We start from the raw sequence: 21,773 nt of genomic DNA, 5'->3' as shown, positions 1-21,773 counted from the left end.
TAGCTAAGGTCTTAGACTCGTACTCTGGCCTACTGGTTAAGGTCGTAACTCTTACTCTGGCCTAATAGCTAAGGTCTTAGACTCGTACTCTGGCATAATGGTTAAGGTCTTAACTCTTACTCTGGCCTAATAGCTAAGGTCTTAGACTCGTACTCTGGCCTAACGGTTAAGGTCTTAACACTTACTGTGGCCTAATAGCTAAGGTCTTAACTCTTACTCTGGCCTAATAGCTAAGGTCTTAGATTCGTACTCTGGCCTAATAGTTAAGGTCTTATCTCTTACTCTGGCCTACTGGTTAAGGTCTTAACTCTTACTCTGGCCTAATAGCTAAGGTCTTAGACTCGTACTCTGGCCTAATGGTTAAGGTCTTAACTCTTACTCTGGCCTACTGGTTAAGGTCTTAACTCTTACTCTGGCCTACTGGTTAAGGTCTTAACTCTTACTCTGGCCTGCTGGTTAAGATCTTAACTCTTACTCTGGCCTCATAGCTAAGGTCTTAGACTAGTACTATGGCCTACAAGTTAAGGATTTAACTCTTACTCTGGACTACTGGTTAAAGTCTTAACTCTTACTCTGGCCTAATAGCTAAGGTCTTAGACTCGTACTCTGGCCTAATGGTTAAGGTCTTAACTCTTACTCTGGCCTAATAGCTAAGGTCTTAGACTCGTACTATGGCCTACAGGTTAAGGTCTTAACTCTTAGTCTGGCCTAATGGTTCAGGTCTTAACTCTTACTCTGGCCTAATAGCTAAGGTCTTAGACTCGTACTGTGGCCTAATAGCTAAGGTCTTAGACTCTTACTCTGGCCTAATGGTTAAGGTCTTAACTCTTACTCTGGCCTAATAGCTAAGGTCTTAGACTCGTACTCTGGCCTAATGGTTAAGATCTTAACTCTTACTCTGGCCTACTGGTTAAGGTCTTAACACTTACTCTGAACTAATAGCTAAGGTCTTAGACTCGTAGTCTGGCCTACTGGTTAAGGTATTAACTCTTACTCTGGCCTAATAGCTAAGGTCTTAGACTCGTACTCTGGCCTAATGGTTAAGATCTTAACTCTTACTCTGGCCTACTGGTTAAGGTCTTAACACTTACTCTGAACTAATAGCTAAGGTCTTAGACTCGTACTCTGGCTTAATGGTTAAGGTCTTAACTCTTACTCTGGCCTAATAGCTAAGGTCTTAGACTCGTACTCTGGCCCAATGGTTAAGGTCTTAACACTTACTGTGGCCTAATAGCTAAGGTCTTAACTCTTACTCTGGCCTAATAGCTAAGGCCTTAGACTCGTACTCTGGACTAAAGGTTAAGGTCTTAACTCTTACTCTGGCCTAATAGCTAAGGTCTTAGACTCGTACTCTGGCATAATAGCTAAGGTCTTAGACTCGTACTCTGGCCTACTGGTTAAGGTCTTAACTCTTACTCTGGCCTAATAGCTAAGGTCATAACTCTTACTCTGGCCTTATAGCTAAAGTCTTAGACTTGTACTATGGCCTAATGGTTAAGGTCTTAACTCTTACTCTGTCCTACTGGTTAAGGTCTTAACTCTTACTCTGGCCTAATAGCTAAGGTCTTAGACTCATACTCTGGCCTAATGGTTAAGGTCTTAACTCTTACTCTGGCCTACTGGTTAAGGTCTTAACTCTTACTCTGGCCTAATAGCTAAGGTCTTAGACTCGTACTCTGGCTTAATGGTTAAGGTCTTAACTCTTACTCCGGCCTACTGGTTAAGGTCTTTACTCTTACTCTGGCCTGCTGGTTAAGGTCTTAACTCTTACTCTGGCCTAATAGCTAAGGTCTTAGACTAGTACTATGGCCTACAGGTTAAGGTCTTAACTCTTACTCTGGACTACTGGTTAAAGTCTTAACTCTTACTCTGGCCTAATAGCTAAGGTCTTAACTTTTACTATGGCCTAATAGCTAAGGTCCTAGTCTCGTACTCTGGCCTAATGGTTAAGGTCTTAACTCTTACTCTGGCCTAATAGCTAAGGTCTTAGACTCGTACTATGGCCTACTGGTTAAGGTCTTAACTCTTAGTCTGGCCTAATGGTTAAGGTCTTAACTCTTACTCTGGGCTAATAGCTAAGGTCTTAGACTCTTCCTCTGGCCTAATAGCTAAGGTCTTAACTCTTACTCTGGCCTAATAGCTAAGGTCTTAGACTAGTACTCTGGCCTAATGGTTAAGGTCTTAACTTTTACTCTGGCCTACTGGTTAAGGTCTTAACTCTTACTCTGGCCTACTGGTTAAGGTCTTAACTCTTACTCTGGCCTAATAGCTAAGGTCTTAGGCTCGTACTCTGGCGTAATGGTTAAGTTCTTAACTCTTACTCTGGCCAGCTGGTTAAGGTCTTAACTCTTACTCTGGCCTAATATCTAAGGTCTTAGACTAGTACTATGGCCTACAGGTTAAGGTCTTAACTCTTACTCTGGCCTACTGGTTTAAGTCTTACCTCTGACTCTGGCCTAATAGCTAAGGTCTTAGACTCGTACTATGGCCTAATGGTTAAGGTCTTAACTCTTACTCTGGCCTAATAGCTAAGGTCTTAACTTTTAGTCTGGCCTAATAGCTAAGGTCTTAGACTCGTACTCTGCCCTAATGGTTAAGGTTTTAACTCTTACTCTGCCCTACTGGTTAAGGTCTTAACTTTTAGTCTGGCCTAATAGTTAAGGTCTTAGACTCGTGCTCTGGCCTAATGATTAAGGTTTTAACTCTTACTCTGCCCTACTGGTTAAGGTCTTAACTCTTACTCTGGCCTAATAGCTAAGGTCTTAGACTTGTACTCTGGCCTAATGGTTAAGGTCTTAACTCTTACTCTGGCCTAATAGCTAAGGTCTTAGACTCGTACTCTGGCCTAATAGCTAAGGTCTTAGACTCGTACTCTGGCCTAATAGCTAAGGTCTTAGACTCGTACTCTGGCCTTCTGGTTAAGGTCGTAACTCTTACTCTGGCCTAATAGCTAAGGTCTTAGACTCGTACTCTGGCATAATGGTTAAGGCCTTAACTCTTACTCTGGCCTAATAGCTAAGGTCTTAGACTCGTACTCTGGCCTAATGGTTAAGGTCTTAACACTTACTGTGGCCTAATAGCTAAGGTCTTAACTCTTACTCTGGCCTAATAGCTAAGGTCTTAGACTCGTACTCTTGCCTAATGGTTAAGGTCTTAACTCTTACTCTGGCCTAATAGCTAAGGTCTTAACTCTTACTCTGGCCTAATAGCTAAGGTCGTAGACTCGTACTCTGGCCTAATGGTTAAGGTCTTAACTCTTACTCTGGCCTAATAGCTAAGGTCTTAGACTCATACTCTGGCCTAATGGTTAAGTTCGTAACTCTTACTCTGGCCTATTGGTTAAGGTCTTAACCCTTACTCTGGCATAATAGCTAAGGTCTTAACTCTTACTCTGGCATAATAGCTAAGGTCTTAGACTCATACTATGGCCTACAGGTTAAGGTCTTAACTCTTACTCTGGCCTACTGGTTAAGGTCTTAACTCTTACTCTGGCCTACTAGCTAAGGTCTTAGACTCGTACTCTGGCCTAATGGTTAAGGTCTTAACTCTTACTCTGGCCTAATAGCTAAGGTCTTAACTCTTACTCTGGCCTAATGGTTAAGGTCTTAACTTTTACTCTGGCCTAATAGCTAAGGTCTTAGTCTCTTACTCAGGCCTAATAGCTAAGGTTTTAACTCTTACTCTGGCCTAATAGCTAAGGTCTTAGACTCGTACTCTGGCCTAATGGTTAAGGTCTTAACTCTTACTCTGGCCTAATAGCTAAGGTCTTAACTCTTACTCTGGCCTAATAGCTAAGGTCTTAGACTCGTACTCTTGCCTAATGGTTAAGGTCTTAACTCTTACTCTGGCCTAATAGCTAAGGTCTTAGACTTGTACTATGGCCTACTGGTTAAGGTCTTAACGCTTAGTCTGGCCTAATGGTTAAGGTCTTAACTCTCACTCTGGCCTAATAGCTAAGGTCTTAGTCTCTTACTCTGGCCTAATAGCTAAGGTCTTAACTCTTACTCTGGCCTAATAGCTAAGGTCTTAGACTCGTACTCTGGCCTAATGGTTAAGGTCTTAACTTTTACTCTGGCCTACTGGTTAAGATCTTAACTCTTACTCTGGCCTACTGGTTAAGGTCTTAACTCTTACTCTGGCCTAATAGCTAAGGTCTTAGGCTCGTACTCTGGCCTAATGGTTAAGGTCTTAACTCTTACTCTGGCCTACTGGTTACGGTCTTAACTTTTACTCTGGCCTGCTGTTTAAGGTCTTAACTCTTACTCTGGCCTAATAGCTAAGGTCTTAGACTCGTACTATGGCCTAATGGTTAAGGTCTTAACTCTTACTCTGGCCTAATAGCTAAGGTCTTAGACTCGTACTCTGGCCTAATGGTTAAGGTCTTAACTCTTACTCTGGCCTAATAGCTAAGGTCTTAGACTTGTACTCTGGCCTACTGGTTAAGGTCTTAGACTCGTACTCTGGCATAATGGTTATGGTCTTAACCCTTACTCTGGCCTAATAGCTAAGGTCTTAACTTTTAGTCTGGCCTAATAGCTAAGGTCTTAACTCTTACTCTGGCCTAATAGCTAAGGTCTTAGACTTGTACTCTGGCCTACTGGTTAAGGTCTTAACTCTTACTCTGGTCTAATAGCTAAGGTCTTAGACTCGTACTGTGGCCTAATAGCTAAGGTCTTAACTTTTAGTCTGGCCTAATAGCTAAGGTCTTAGACTCGTACTCTGGCCTAATAGCTAAGGTCTTAGACTCATACTATGGCCTACAGGATAAGGTCTTAACTCTTAGTCTAGCCTAATGGTTAAGGTCTTAACTCTTACTCTGGCCTAATAGCTAAGGTCTTAGACTCATACTCTGGCCTAATAGCTAAGGTCTTAGACTCGTACTCTGGCCTACTGGTTAAGGTCGTAACTCTTACTCTGGCCTAATAGCTAAGGTCTTAGACTCGTACTCTGGCATAATGGTTAAGGTCTTAACTCTTACTCTGGCCTAATAGCTAAGGTCTTAGACTCGTACTCTGGCCTAACGGTTAAGGTCTTAACACTTACTGTGGCCTAATAGCTAAGGTCTTAACTCTTACTCTGGCCTAATAGCTAAGGTCTTAGATTCGTACTCTGGCCTAATAGTTAAGGTCTTATCTCTTACTCTGGCCTACTGGTTAAGGTCTTAACTCTTACTCTGGCCTAATAGCTAAGGTCTTAGACTCGTACTCTGGCCTAATGGTTAAGGTCTCAACTCTTACTCTGGCCTACTGGTTAAGGTCTTAACTCTTACTCTGGCCTACTGGTTAAGGTCTTAACTCTTACTCTGGCCTGCTGGTTAAGATCTTAACTCTTACTCTGGCCTCATAGCTAAGGTCTTAGACTAGTATTATGGCCTACAAGTTAAGGTCTTAACTCTTACTCTGGACTACTGGTTAAAGTCTTAACTCTTACTCTGGCCTAATAGCTAAGGTCTTAGACTCGTACTCTGGCCTAATGGTTAAGGTCTTAACTCTTACTCTGGTCTAAAAGCTAAGGTCTTAGACTCGTACTGTGGCCTAATAGCTAAGGTCTTAACTTTTAGTCTGGCCTAATAGCTAAGGTCTTAGACTCGTACTCTGGCCTAATAGCTAAGGTCTTAGACTCATACTATGGCCTACAGGATAAGGTCTTAACTCTTAGTCTGGCCTAATGGTTAAGGTCTTAACTCTTACTCTGGCCTAATAGTTAAGGTCTTAGACTCATACTCTGGCCTAATAGATAAGGTCTTAGACTCGTACTCTGGCCTACTGGTTAAGGTCGTAACTCTTACTCTGGCCTAATAGCTAAGGTCTTAGACTCGTACTCTGGCATAATGGTTAAGGTCTTAACTCTTACTCTGGCCTAATAGCTAAGGTCTTAGACTCGTACTCTGGCCTAACGGTTAAGGTCTTAACACTTACTGTGGCCTAATAGCTAAGGTCTTAACTCTTACTCTGGCCTAATAGCTAAGGTCTTAGATTCGTACTCTGGCCTAATAGTTAAGGTCTTATCTCTTACTCTGGCCTACTGGTTAAGGTCTTAACTCTTACTCTGGCCTAATAGCTAAGGTCTTAGACTCGTACTCTGGCCTAATGGTTAAGGTCTTAACTCTTACTCTGGCCTACTGGTTAAGGTCTTAACTCTTACTCTGGCCTACTGGTTAAGGTCTTAACTCTTACTCTGGCCTGCTGGTTAAGATCTTAACTCTTACTCTGGCCTCATAGCTAAGGTCTTAGACTAGTATTATGGCCTACAAGTTAAGGTCTTAACTCTTACTCTGGACTACTGGTTAAAGTCTTAACTCTTACTCTGGCCTAATAGCTAAGGTCTTAGACTCGTACTCTGGCCTAATGGTTAAGGTCTTAACTCTTACTCTGGCCTAATAGCTAAGGTCTTAGACTAGTACTATGGCCTACAGGTTAAGGTCTTAACTCTTACTCTGGCCTACTGGTTTAAGTCTTACCTCTGACTCTGGCCTAATAGCTAAGGTCTTAGACTCGTACTATGGCCTAATGGTTAAGGTCTTAACTCTTACTCTGGCCTAATAGCTAAGGTCTTAACTTTTAGTCTGGCCTAATAGCTAAGGTCTTAGACTCGTACTCTGCCCTAATGGTTAAGGTTTTAACTCTTACTCTGCCCTACTGGTTAAGGTCTTAACTTTTAGTCTGGCCTAATAGTTAAGGTCTTAGACTCGTGCTCTGGCCTAATGATTAAGGTTTTAACTCTTACTCTGCCCTACTGGTTAAGGTCTTAACTCTTACTCTGGCCTAATAGCTAAGGTCTTAGACTTGTACTCAGGCCTAATGGTTAAGGTCTTAACTCTTACTCTGGCCTAATAGCTAAGGTCTTAGACTCGTACTCTGGCCTAATAGCTAAGGTCTTAGACTCGTACTCTGGCCTAATAGCTAAGGTCTTAGACTCGTACTCTGGCCTTCTGGTTAAGGTCGTAACTCTTACTCTGGCCTAATAGCTAAGGTCTTAGACTCGTACTCTGGCATAATGGTTAAGGCCTTAACTCTTACTCTGGCCTAATAGCTAAGGTCTTAGACTCGTACTCTGGCCTAATGGTTAAGGTCTTAACACTTACTGTGGCCTAATAGCTAAGGTCTTAACTCTTACTCTGGCCTAATAGCTAAGGTCTTAGACTCGTACTCTTGCCTAATGGTTAAGGTCTTAACTCTTACTCTGGCCTAATAGCTAAGGTCTTAACTCTTACTCTGGCCTAATAGCTAAGGTCGTAGACTCGTACTCTGGCCTAATGGTTAAGGTCTTAACTCTTACTCTGGCCTAATAGCTAAGGTCTTAGACTCATACTCTGGCCTAATTGTTAAGGTCGTAACTCTTACTCTGGCCTATTGGTTAAGGTCTTAAACCGTACTCTGGCATAATAGCTAAGGTCTTAACTCTTACTCTGGCATAATAGCTAAGGTCTTAGACTCGTACTATGGCCTACAGGTTAAGGTCTTAACTCTTACTCTGGCCTACTGGTTAAGGTCTTAACTCTTACTCTGGCCTACTAGCTAAGGTCTTAGACTCGTACTCTGGCCTAATGGTTAAGGTCTTAACTCTTACTCTGGCCTAATAGCTAAGGTCTTAACTCTTACTCTGGCCTAATGGTTAAGGTCTTAACTTTTACTCTGGCCTAATAGCTAAGGTCTTAGTCTCTTACTCAGGCCTAACAGCTAAGGTTTTAACTCTTACTCTGGCCTAATAGCTAAGGTCTTAGACTCGTACTCTGGCCTAATGGTTAAGGTCTTAACTCTTACTCTGGCCTAATAGCTAAGGTCTTAACTCTTACTCTGGCCTAATAGCTAAGGTCTTAGACTCGTACTCTTGCCTAATGGTTAAGGTCTTAACTCTTACTCTGGCCTAATAGCTAAGGTCTTAGACTTGTACTATGGCCTACTGGTTAAGGTCTTAACGCTTAGTCTGGCCTAATGGTTAAGGTCTTAACTCTCACTCTGGCCTAATAGCTAAGGTCTTAGTCTCTTACTCTGGCCTAATAGCTAAGGTCTTAACTCTTACTCTGGCCTAATAGCTAAGGTCTTAGACTCGTACTCTGGCCTAATGGTTAAGGTCTTAACTTTTACTCTGGCCTACTGGTTAAGATCTTAACTCTTACTCTGGCCTACTGGTTAAGGTCTTAACTCTTACTCTGGCCTAATAGCTAAGGTCTTAGGCTCGTACTCTGGCCTAATGGTTAAGGTCTTAACTCTTACTCTGGCCTACTGGTTACGGTCTTAACTTTTACTCTGGCCTGCTGTTTAAGGTCTTAACTCTTACTCTGGCCTAATAGCTAAGGTCTTAGACTCGTACTATGGCCTAATGGTTAAGGTCTTAACTCTTACTCTGGCCTAATAGCTAAGGTCTTAGACTCGTACTCTGGCCTAATGGTTAAGGTCTTAACTCTTACTCTGGCCTAATAGCTAAGGTCTTAGACTTGTACTCTGGCCTACTGGTTAAGGTCTTAGACTCGTACTCTGGCATAATGGTTATGGTCTTAACCCTTACTCTGGCCTAATAGCTAAGGTCTTAACTTTTAGTCTGGCCTAATAGCTAAGGTCTTAACTCTTACTCTGGCCTAATAGCTAAGGTCTTAGACTTGTACTCTGGCCTACTGGTTAAGGTCTTAACTCTTACTCTGGTCTAATAGCTAAGGTCTTAGACTCGTACTGTGGCCTAATAGCTAAGGTCTTAACTTTTAGTCTGGCCTAATAGCTAAGGTCTTAGACTCGTACTCTGGCCTAATAGCTAAGGTCTTAGACTCATACTATGGCCTACAGGATAAGGTCTTAACTCTTAGTCTAGCCTAATGGTTAAGGTCTTAACTCTTACTCTGGCCTAATAGCTAAGGTCTTAGACTCATACTCTGGCCTAATAGCTAAGGTCTTAGACTCGTACTCTGGCCTACTGGTTAAGGTCGTAACTCTTACTCTGGCCTAATAGCTAAGGTCTTAGACTCGTACTCTGGCATAATGGTTAAGGTCTTAACTCTTACTCTGGCCTAATAGCTAAGGTCTTAGACTCGTACTCTGGCCTAACGGTTAAGGTCTTAACACTTACTGTGGCCTAATAGCTAAGGTCTTAACTCTTACTCTGGCCTAATAGCTAAGGTCTTAGATTCGTACTCTGGCCTAATAGTTAAGGTCTTATCTCTTACTCTGGCCTACTGGTTAAGGTCTTAACTCTTACTCTGGCCTAATAGCTAAGGTCTTAGACTCGTACTCTGGCCTAATGGTTAAGGTCTCAACTCTTACTCTGGCCTACTGGTTAAGGTCTTAACTCTTACTCTGGCCTACTGGTTAAGGTCTTAACTCTTACTCTGGCCTGCTGGTTAAGATCTTAACTCTTACTCTGGCCTCATAGCTAAGGTCTTAGACTAGTATTATGGCCTACAAGTTAAGGTCTTAACTCTTACTCTGGACTACTGGTTAAAGTCTTAACTCTTACTCTGGCCTAATAGCTAAGGTCTTAGACTCGTACTCTGGCCTAATGGTTAAGGTCTTAACTCTTACTCTGGTCTAAAAGCTAAGGTCTTAGACTCGTACTGTGGCCTAATAGCTAAGGTCTTAACTTTTAGTCTGGCCTAATAGCTAAGGTCTTAGACTCGTACTCTGGCCTAATAGCTAAGGTCTTAGACTCATACTATGGCCTACAGGATAAGGTCTTAACTCTTAGTCTGGCCTAATGGTTAAGGTCTTAACTCTTACTCTGGCCTAATAGTTAAGGTCTTAGACTCATACTCTGGCCTAATAGATAAGGTCTTAGACTCGTACTCTGGCCTACTGGTTAAGGTCGTAACTCTTACTCTGGCCTAATAGCTAAGGTCTTAGACTCGTACTCTGGCATAATGGTTAAGGTCTTAACTCTTACTCTGGCCTAATAGCTAAGGTCTTAGACTCGTACTCTGGCCTAACGGTTAAGGTCTTAACACTTACTGTGGCCTAATAGCTAAGGTCTTAACTCTTACTCTGGCCTAATAGCTAAGGTCTTAGATTCGTACTCTGGCCTAATAGTTAAGGTCTTATCTCTTACTCTGGCCTACTGGTTAAGGTCTTAACTCTTACTCTGGCCTAATAGCTAAGGTCTTAGACTCGTACTCTGGCCTAATGGTTAAGGTCTTAACTCTTACTCTGGCCTACTGGTTAAGGTCTTAACTCTTACTCTGGCCTACTGGTTAAGGTCTTAACTCTTACTCTGGCCTGCTGGTTAAGATCTTAACTCTTACTCTGGCCTCATAGCTAAGGTCTTAGACTAGTATTATGGCCTACCATTTAAGGTCTTAACTCTTACTCTGGACTACTGGTTAAAGTCTTAACTCTTACTCTGGCCTAATAGCTAAGGTCTTAGACTCGTACTCTGGCCTAATGGTTAAGGTCTTAACTCTTACTCTGGCCTAATAGCTAAGGTCTTAGACTCGTACTATGGCCTACAGGTTAAGGTCTTAACTCTTAGTCTGGCCTAATGGTTCAGGTCTTAACTCTTACTCTGGCCTAATAGCTAAGGTCTTAGACTCGTACTGTGGCCTAATAGCTAAGGTCTTAGACTCTTACTCTGGCCTAATGGTTAAGGTCTTAACTCTTACTCTGGCCTAATAGCTAAGGTCTTAGACTCGTACTCTGGCCTAATGGTTAAGATCTTAACTCTTACTCTGGCCTACTGGTTAAGGTCTTAACACTTACTCTGAACTAATAGCTAAGGTCTTAGACTCGTAGTCTGGCCTACTGGTTAAGGTATTAACTCTTACTCTGGCCTAATAGCTAAGGTCTTAGACTCTTACTCTGGCCTAATGGTTAAGGTCTTTACACTTACTGTGGCCTAATAGCTAAGGTCTTATCTCTTACTCTGGCCTAATAGCTAAGGTCTTAGACTCGTACTATGGCCTAATGGTAAAGGTCTTAACTCTTACTCTGGCCTAATAGCTAAGGTCTTAACTCTTACTCTGGCCTAATAGCTAAGGTCTTAGACTCGTACTCTGGCCTAATGGTTAAGGTCTTAACTCTTACTCTGGCCTAATAGCTAAGGTCTTAGACTCGGGCACTGGCCTAATTATTAAGGTCTTAACTCTTACTCTGGCCTACTGGTTAAGGTCTTAACACTTACTCTGAACTAATAGCTAAGGTCTTAGACTCGTAGTCTGGCCTACTGGTTAAGGTATTAACTCTTACTCTGGCCTAATAGCTAAGGTCTTAGTCTCTTACTCTGGCCTAATGGTTAAGGTCTTTACACTTACTGTGGCCTAATAGCTAAGGTCTTATCTCTTACTCTGGCCTAAAAGCTAAGGTCTTAGAATCGTACTCTGCCCTAAAGGTTAAGGTCTTAACTCTTACTCTGGCCTAATAGCTAAGGTCTTAACTCTTACTCAGGCCTAATAGCTAAGGTCTTTGACTTGTACTCTTGCCTAATGGTTAAGGTCTTAACTCTTACACTGGCCTAATAGCTAAGGTCTTAACTCTTACTCTGGCCTAATAGCTAAGGTCTTAGACTCGTACTATGGCCTACAGGTTAAGGTCCTAACTCTTAGTCTTGCCTAATGGTTCAGGTCTTAACTCTTACTCTGGCCTAATAGCTAAGGTCTTAGACTCGGGCACTGGCCTAATTATTAAGGTCTTAACTCTTACTCTGGCCTAATAGCTAAGGTCTTAGACTCAGGCACTGGCCTAATTATTAAGGTCTTAACTCTTACTCTGGCCTAATAGATAAGGTCTTAGAATCGTACTCTGCCCTAAAGGTTAAGGTCTTAACTCTTACTCTGGCATAATAGCTAAGATCTTAACTCTTACTCTGGCCTAATAGCTAAGGTCTTAGACTCGTACTCTGGCCTAATGGTTAAGGTCTTAACTCTTACTCTGGCCTAATAGCTAAGGTCTTTGACTTGTACTCTTGCCTAATGGTTAAGGTCTTAACTCTTACTCTGGCCTAATAGCTAAGGTCTTAGACTCGTACTCTGGTCTAATAGCTAAGGTCTTAGACTCGTACTCTGGCCTAATGGTTAAGGTCTTAACTCTTACTCTGGCCTAATAGCTAAGGTCTTAGAATCGTACTCTGGCCTAAAGGTTAAGGTCTTAACTCTTACTCTGGCCTAATAGCTAAGGTCTTAACTCGTACTCTGGCCTAATGGTTAAGGTCTTAACTCTTACTCTGGCCTAATAGCTAAGGTCTTTGACTTGTACTCTTGCCTAATGGTTAAGGTCTTAACTCTTACTCTGGCCTAATAGCTAAGGTCTTAGACTCGTACTCTGGTCTAATAGCTAAGGTCTTAGACTCGTACTCTGGCCTAATAGCTAAGGTCTTAACTCGTACTCTGGCCTAATGGTTAAGGTCTTAACTCTTACTCTGGCCTAATAGCTAAGGTCTTTGACTTGTACTCTTGCCTAATGGTTAAGGTCTTAACTCTTACTCTGGCCTAATAGCTAAGGTCTTAGACTCGTACTCTGGTCTAATAGCTAAGGTCTTAACTCTTACTCTGGCCTAATAGCTAAGGTCTTAATTCTTACTCTGGCCTAATAGCTAAGGTCTTAGACTCGTACTCTGGTCTAATAGCTAAGGTCTTAACTCTTACTCTGGCCTAATAGCTAAGGTCTTAACTCGTACTCTGGCCTAATGGTTAAGGTCTTAACTCTTACTCTGGCCTAATAGCTAAGGTCTTAGACTCGTACTCTGGTCTAATAGCTAAGGTCTTAACTCTTACTCTGGCCTAATAGCTAAGGTCTTAACTCGTACTCTGGCCTAATGGTTAAGGTCTTAACTCTTACTCTGGCCTAATAGCTAAGGTCTTTGACTTGTACTCTTGCCTAATGGTTAAGGTCTTAACTCTTACTCTGGCCTAATAGCTAAGGTCTTAGACTCGTACTCTGGTCTAATAGCTAAGGTCTTAACTCTTACTCTGGCCTAATAGCTAAGGTCTTAACTCTTACTCTGGCCTAATAGCTACGGTCTTAACTCGTACTCTGGCCTAATGGTTAAGGTCTTAACTCTTACTCTGGCCTAATAGCTAAGGTCTTTGATTTGTACTCTTGCCTAATGGTTAAGGTCTTAACTCTTACTCTGGCCTAATAGCTAAGGTCTTAGACTCGTACTCTGGTCTAATAGCTAAGGTCTTAACTCTTACTCTGGCCTAATAGCTAAGGTCTTAACTCTTACTCTGGCCTAATAGCTAAGGTCTTAGACTCGTACTCTGGCCTAATGGTTAAGGTCTTAACTCTTACTCTGGCCTAATAGCTAAGGTCTTAGACTTGTACTCTGGCCTACTGGTTAAGGTCTTAACTCTTACTCTGGCCTAATAGCTAAGGTCTTAGACTTGTACTCTGGCCTACTGGTTAAGGTCTTAACTCTTACTCTGGTCTAATAGCTAAGGTCTTAGACTCGTACTGTGGCCTAATAGCTAAGGTCTTAACTTTTAGTCTGGCCTAATAGCTAAGGTCTTAGACTTGTACTATGGCCTAATGGTTAAGGTCTTAACTCTTACTCTGGCCTAATAGCTAAGGTCTTAACTTTTAGTCTGGCCTAATAGCTAAGGTCTTAGACTCGTACTCTGGCCTACTGGTTAAGGTCTTAACTCTTACTCTGGCCTAATAGCTAAGGTCTTAGACTCGTACTATGGCCTACAGGTTAAGGTCTTAACTCTTACTCTGGCCTAATAGCTAAGGTCTTAGACTTGTACTATGGCCTAATGGTTAAGGTCTTAACTCTTACTCTGGCCTAATAGCTAAGGTCTTAACTTTTAGTCTGGCCTAATAGCTAAGGTCTTAGACTCGTACTCTGGCCTAATGGTTAAGGTCTTAACTCTTACTCTGGCCTAATAGCTAAGGTCTTAGACTTGTACTCTGGCCTACTGGTTAAGGTCTTAGACTCGTACTCTGGCATAATGGTTATGGTCTTAACCCTTACTCTGGCCTAATAGCTAAGGTCTTAACTTTTAGTCTGGCCTAATAGCTAAGGTCTTAACTCTTACTCTGGCCTAATAGCTAAGGTCTTAGACTTGTACTCTGGCCTACTGGTTAAGGTCTTAACTCTTACTCTGGTCTAATAGCTAAGGTCTTAGACTCGTACTGTGGCCTAATAGCTAAGGTCTTAACTTTTAGTCTGGCCTAATAGCTAAGGTCTTAGACTCGTACTCTGGCCTAATGGTTAAGGTCTTAACTCTTACTCTGGCCTAATAGCTAAGGTCTTAGACTCATACTATGGCCTACAGGATAAGGTCTTAACTCTTAGTCTGGCCTAATGGTTAAGGTCTTAACTCTTACTCTGGCCTAATAGCTAAGGTCTTAGACTCATACTCTGGCCTAATAGCTAAGGTCTTAGACTCGTACTCTGGCCTACTGGTTAAGGTCGTAACTCTTACTCTGGCCTAATAGCTAAGGTCTTAGACTCGTACTCTGGCATAATGGTTAAGGTCTTAACTCTTACTCTGGCCTAATAGCTAAGGTCTTAGACTCGTACTCTGGCCTAACGGTTAAGGTCTTAACACTTACTGTGGCCTAATAGCTAAGGTCTTAACTCTTACTCTGGCCTAATAGCTAAGGTCTTAGATTCGTACTCTGGCCTAATAGTTAAGGTCTTATCTCTTACTCTGGCCTACTGGTTAAGGTCTTAACTCTTACTCTGGCCTAATAGCTAAGGTCTTAGACTCGTACTCTGGCCTAATGGTTAAGGTCTTAACTCTTACTCTGGCCTACTGGTTAAGGTCTTAACTCTTACTCTGGCCTACTGGTTAAGGTCTTAACTCTTACTCTGGCCTGCTGGTTAAGATCTTAAATCTTACTCTGGCCTCATAGCTAAGGTCTTAGACTAGTATTATGGCCTACAAGTTAAGGTCTTAACTCTTACTCTGGACTACTGGTTAAAGTCTTAACTCTTACTCTGGCCTAATAGCTAAGGTCTTAGACTCGTACTCTGGCCTAATGGTTAAGGTCTTAACTCTTACTCTGGCCTAATAGCTAAGGTCTTAGACTCGTACTATGGCCTACAGGTTAAGGTCTTAACTCTTACTCTGGCCTACTGGTTAAGGTCTTAACTCTTACTCTGGCCTACTAGCTAAGGTCTTAGACTCGTACTCTGGCCTAATGGTTAAGGTCTTAACTCTTACTCTGGCCTGATAGCTAAGGTCTTAACTCTTACTCTGGCCTAATGGTTAAGGTCTTAACTCTTACTCTGGCCTAATAGCTAAGGTCTTAGACTCGTACTCTGGCCTAATGGTTAAGATCTTAACTCTTACTCTGGCCTACTGGTTAAGGTCTTAACACTTACTCTGAACTAATAGCTAAGGTCTTAGACTCGTAGTCTGGCCTACTGGTTAAGGTCTTTACACTTACTGTGGCCTAATAGCTAAGGTCTTATCTCTTACTCTGGCCTAATAGCTAAGGTCTTAGACTCGTACTATGGCCTAATGGTAAAGGTCTTAACTCTTACTCTGGCCTAATAGCTAAGGTCTTAACTCTTACTCTGGCCTAATAGCTAAGGTCTTAACTCTTACTCTGGCCTAATAGCTAAGGTCTTAGACTCGTACTCTGGCCTAATGGTTAAGGTCTTAACTCTTACTCTGGCCTAATAGCTAAGGTCTTAGACTCTTACTCTGGCCTAATGTTTAAGGTCTTTACACTTACTATGGCCTAATAGCTAAGGTCTTATCTCTTACTCTGGCCTAATAGCTAAGGTCTTAGACTCGTACTCTGGCCTAATGGTTAAGGTCTTAACTCTTACTCTGGCCTAATAGCTAAGGTCTTAGACTCGGGCACTGGCCTAATTATTAAGGTCTTAACTCTTACTCTGGCCTACTTGTTAAGGTCTTAACACTTACTCTGAACTAATAGCTAAGGTCTTAGACTCGTAGTCTGGCCTACTGGTTAAGGTATTAACTCTTACTCTGGCCTAATAGCTAAGGTCTTAGACTCTTACTCTGGCCTAATGGTTAAGGTCTTTACACTTACTGTGGCCTAATAGCTAAGGTCTTAGAATCGTACTCTGCCCTAAAGGTTAAGGTCTTAACTCTTACTCTGGCCTAATAGCTAAGGTCTCAACTCTTACTCTGGCCTAATAGCTAAGGTCTTAGACTCGTACTCTGGCCTAATGGTTAAGGTCTTAACTCTTACTCTGGCCTAATAGCTAAGGTCTTAACTCTTACTCAGGCCTAATAGCTAAGGTCTTTGACTTGTACTCTTGCCTAATGGTTAAGGTCTTAACTCTTACACTGGCCTAATAGCTAAGGTCTTAACTCTTACTCTGGCCTAATAGCTAAGGTCTTAGACTCGTACTATGGCCTACAGGTTAAGGTCCTAACTCTTAGTCTTGCCTAATGGTTCAGGTCTTAACTCTTACTCTGGCCTAATAGCTAAGGTCTTAGACTCGGGCACTGGCCTAATTATTAAGGTATTAACTCTTACTCTGGCCTAATAGCTAAGGTCTTAGACTCGGGCACTGGCCTAATTATTAAGGTCTTAACTCTTACTCTGGCCTAATAGATAAGGTCTTAGAATTGTACTCTGCCCTAAAGGTTAAGGTCTTAACTCTTACTCTGGCCTAATAGCTAAGGTCTTAGAATCGTACTCTGGCCTAAAGGTTAAGGTCTTAACTCTTACTCTGGCCTAATAGCTAAGGTCTTAACTCTTACTCTGGCCTAATAGCTAAGGTCTTAGACTCGTACTCTGGCCTAATGGTTAAGGTCTTAACTCTTACTCTGGCCTAAAAGCTAAGGTCCTAACTCTTACTCTGGCCTAATAGCTAAGGTCTTTTACTCGTACTCTGGCCTAATGGTTAAGGTCTTAACTCTTACTCTGGCCTAATAGCTAAGGTCTTAGGCTTGTGCTCTGGCCTAATGATTAAGGTCTTAACTCTTACTCTGCCCTACTGGTTAAGGTCTTAACTCTTACTCTGGCCTACAGGTTAAGGTCTTAACTCTTACTCTGGCCTACTGGTTAAGGTCTTAACACTTACTCTGAACTAATTGCTAAGGTCTTAGACTCATACTCTGGCCTAATGGTTAAGGTCCTAACTCTTACTCTGGCCTAATAGCTAAGGTCTTATCTCTTACTCTGGCCTAATAGCTAAGGTCTTAGACTCGTATTCTGGCCTAATGGTTAAGGTCTTAACTCTTACTCTGGCCTAATAGCTAAGGTCTTAACTCTTACTCTGGCCTAATAGCTAAGGTCTTAGACTCGTACTCTGGCCTAATGGTTAAGGTATTAACTCTTACTCTGGCCTAATTGCTAAGGTCTTAACTTTTACTCTGGCCTAATAGCTAGTGTCCTAGACTTGTACTATGGCCTAATGGTTAAGGTCTTATCTCTTACTCTGGCCTACTGGTTAAGGTCTTAACTCTTACTCTGGCCTAATAGCTAAGGTCTTAGACTTGTACTCTGGCCTAATGGTTAAGGTCTTAACTCTTACTCTGGCCTACTGGTTAAGGTCTAAACTCTTACTCTGGCCTAATAGCTAAGGTCTTAACGTTTACTCTGGCCTAATAGCTAAGGTCTTAGACTCGTACTATGGCCTACAGGTTAAGGTCTTAACTCTTACTCTGGCCTAATAGCTAAGGTCTTAACGTTTACTCTGGCCTAATAGCTAAGGTCTTAGACTCGTACTCTGGCCTAATAGCTAAGGTCTTAGACTCTTATTCTTGCCTAATGGTTAAGGTCTTAACTCTTACTCTGGCCTAATAGCTAAGGTCTTAGACTCATACTCTGGCCTAATGGTTAAGATCTTAACTCTTACTCGGGCCTACTGGTTAAGGTCTTAACACTTACTCTGAACTAATAGCTAAGGTCTTAGACTCGTACTCTGGCCTACTGGTTAAGGTCTTAACTCTTACTCTGGCCTAATAGCTAAGGTCTTAGACTCATACTCTGGCCTAATGGTTAAGGTCTTTACACTTACTGTGGCCTAACAGCTAAGGTCTTATCTCTTACTCTGGCCTAATAGCTAAGTTCTTAGACTCGTACTATGGCCTAATGGTAAAGGTCTTAACTCTTACTCTGGCCTAATAGCTAAGGTCTTAACTCTTACTCTGGCCTAATAGCTAAGGTCCTAGACTCGTATTCTGGCCTAATGGTTAAGGTCTTAACTCTTACTCTGGCCTAATAGCTAAGGTCTTAGACTCCGGCACTGGCCTAATTATTAAGGTCTTAACGCTTACTCTGGCCTAATAGATACGGTCTTAGAATCGTACTCTGGCCTAAAGGTTAAGGTCTTAACTCTTACTCTGGTCTAATAGCTAAGGTCTTAACTCTTACTCTGGCCTAATAGCTAAGGTCTTAGACTCATACATTGGCCTACAGGTTAAGGTCTTAACTCTTACTCTGGACTACTGGTTAAAGTCTTAACTCTTACTCTGGCCTAATAGCTAAGGTCTTAGACTCGTACTATGGCCTAATGGTTAATGTCTTAACTCTTACTCTGGCCTAATAGCTAAGGTCTTAACTTTTACTCTGGCCTAATAGCTAAGGTCTTAGACTCGTACTCTGGCCTAATGGTTAAGGTCTTAACTCTTACTCTGGCCTAATAGCTAAGGTCTTAGACTCGTACTATGGCCTACTGGTTAAGGTCTTAACTCTTAGTCTGGCCTAATGGTGAAGGTCTTAACTCTTACTCTGGCCTAATAGGTAAGGTCTTAGACTCGTACTCTGGCCTAATGGTTAAGGTCTTAACTCTTACTCTGGCCTAATAGCTAAGGTCTTAGACTCGTACTCTGGCCTAATGGTTAAGGTCTTAACTTTTACTCTGGCCTACTGGTTAAGGTCTTAACTCTTACTCTGGCCTACTGGTTAAGGTCTTAACTCTTACTCTGGCCTAATAGCTAAGGTCTTAGGCTCGTACTCTGGCGTAATGGTTAAGGTCTTAACTCTTACTCTGGCCTACTGGTTAAGGTCTTAACTTTTACTCTGGCCTGCTGGTTAGGTCTTAACTCTTACTCTGGCCTAATATCTAAGGTCTTAGACTAGTACTATGGCCTACAGGTTAAGGTCTTAACTCTTACTCTGGCCTACTGGTTTAAGTCTTACCTCTTACTCTGGCCTAATAGCTAAGGTCTTAGACTCGTACTATGGCCTAATGGTTAAGGTCTTAACTCTTACTCTGGCCTAATAGCTAAGGTCTTAACTTTTAGTCTGGCCTAATAGCTAAGGTCTTAGACTCGAACTATGGCCTACAGGTTAAGGTCTTAACTCTTAGTCTGGCCTAATGGTTAAGGTCTTAACTCTTACTCTGGCCTAATAGCTAAGGTCTTAGACTCGTACTCTGGCCTAATAGCTAAGGTCTTAGACTCGTACTCTGGCCTAATAGCTAAGGTCTTAGACTCGTACTCTGGCATAATGGTTAAGGTCTTAACTCTTACTCTGGCCTAATAGCTAAGGTCTTAGACTCGTACTCTGGCCTAATGGTTAAGGTCTTAACACTTACTGTGGCCTAATAGCTAAGGTCTTAACTCTTACTCTGGCCTAATAGCTAAGGTCTTAGACTCGTACTCTTGCCTAATGGTTAAGGTCTTAACTCTTACTCTGGCCTAATAGCTAAGGGCTTAACTCTTACTCTGGCCTAATAGCTAAGGTCGTAGACTCGTACTCTGGCCTAATGGTTAAGGCCTTAACTCTTACTCTGGCCTAATAGCTAAGGTCTTAGACTCATACTCTGGCCTAATGGTTAAGTTCGTAACTCTTACTCTGGCCTATTGGTTAAGGTCTTAACCCTTACTCTGGCATAATAGCTAAGGTCTTAACTCTTACTCTGGCATAATAGCTAAGGTCTTAGACTCATACTATGGCCTACAGGTTAAGGTCTTAACTCTTACTCTGGCCTACTGGTTAAGGTCTTAACTCTTACTCTGGCCTACTAGCTAAGGCCTTAGACTCGTACTCTGGCATAATGGCTAAGGTCTTAACTCTTACTCTGGCCTAATAGCTAAGGTCTTAACTCTTACTCTGGCCTAATGGTTAAGGTCTTAACTTTTACTCTGGCCTAATAGCTAAGGTTTTAACTCTTACTCTGGCCTAATAGCTAAGGTCTTAGACTCGTACTCTGGCCTAATGGTTAAGGTATTAACTCTTACTCTGGCCTAATTGCTAAGGTCTTAACTTTTACTCTAGCCTAATAGCTAATGTCCTAGACTTGTACTCTTGCCTAATGGTTAAGGTCTTAACTCTTACTCTGGCCTAATAGCTAAGGTCTTAGACTCGTACTCTGGTCTAATAGCTAAAGTCTTAGACTCGTACTCTGGCCTAATGGTTAAGGTCTTAACTCTTACTCTGGCCTAATAGCTAAGGTCTTAGAATCGTACTCTGGCCTAAATGTTAAGGTCTTAACTCTTACACTGGCCTAATAGCTAAGGTCTTAACTCTTACTCTGGCCTAATAGCTAAGGTCTTAGACTCGTACTCTGGCCTAATGGTTAAGGTCTTAACTCTTACTCTGGCCTAAAAGCTAAGGTCCTAACTCTTACTCTGGCCTAATAGCTAAGGTCTTTGACTCGTACTCTGGCCTAATTGTTAAGGTCTTAACTCTTACTCTGGCCTAATAGCTAAGGTCTTAGGCTCGTGCTCTGGCCTAATGATTAAGGTCTTAACTCTTACTCTGCCCTACTGGTTAAGGTCTTAACTCTTACTCTGGCCTACAGGTTAAGGTCTTAACTCTTACTCTGGCCTACTGGTTAAGGTCTTAACACTTACTCTGAACTAATTGCTAAGGTCTTATCTCTTACTCTGGCCTAATAGCTAAGGTCTTAGACTCGTATTCTGGCCTAATGGTTAAGGTCTTAACTCTTACTCTGGCCTAATAGCTAAGGTCTTAACTCTTACTCTGGCCTAATAGATACGGTCTTAGAATCTTACTCTGGCCTAAAGGTTAAGGTCTTAACTCTTACTCTGGTCTAATAGCTAAGGTCTTAACTCTTACTCTGGCCTAATAGCTAAGGTCTTAGACTCATACATTGGCCTACAGGTTAAGGTCTTAACTCTTACTCTGGACTACTGGTTAAAGTCTTAACTCTTACTCTGGCCTAATAGCTAAGGTCTTAGACTCGTACTATGGCCTAATGGTTAATGTCCTAACTCTTACTCTGGCCTAATAGCTAAGGCCTTAACTTTTACTCTGGCCTACTGGTTAAGGTCTTAACTCTTACTCTGGCCTACTGGTTAAGGTCTTAACTCTTACTCTGGCCTAATAGCTAAGGTCTTAGACTCGTACTCTGGCCTAATGGTTAAGGTCTTAACTTTTACTCTGGCCTACTGGTTAAGGTCTTAACTCTTACTCTGGCCTACTGGTTAAGGTCTTAACTCTTACTCTGGCCTAATAGCTAAGGTCTTAGACTCGTACTCTGGCCTAATGGTTAAGGTCTTAACTTTTACTCTGGCCTACTGGTTAAGGTCCTAACTCTTACTCTGGCCTACTGGTTAAGGTCTTAACTCTTACTCTGGCCTAATAGCTAAGGTCTTAGGCTCGTACTCTGGCGTAATGGTTAAGGTCTTAACTCTTACTCTGGCCTACTGGTTAAGGTCTTAACTCTTACTCTGGCCTGCTGGTTAGGTCTTAACTCTTACTCTGGCCTAATATCTAAGGTCTTAGACTAGTACTATGGCCTAATGGTTAAGGTCTTAACTCTTACTCTGGCCTAATAGCTAAGGTCTTAACTTTTAGTCTGGCCTAATAGCTAAGGTCTTAGACTCGAACTATGGCCTACAGGTTAAGGTCTTAACTCTTAGTCTGGCCTAATGGTTAAGGTCTTAACTCTTACTCTGGCCTAATAGCTAAGGTCTTAGACTCGTACTCTGGCCTAATAGCTAAGGTCTTAGA

This window comes from Triturus cristatus, chromosome 12, assembly GCF_964204655.1.
Source record: "Triturus cristatus chromosome 12, aTriCri1.1, whole genome shotgun sequence".
NCBI lineage: Eukaryota > Metazoa > Chordata > Amphibia > Caudata > Salamandridae > Triturus > Triturus cristatus.
The sequence above is the reverse complement of the archived record's forward strand: the minus strand, read 5'-3'. Positions refer to the sequence as shown.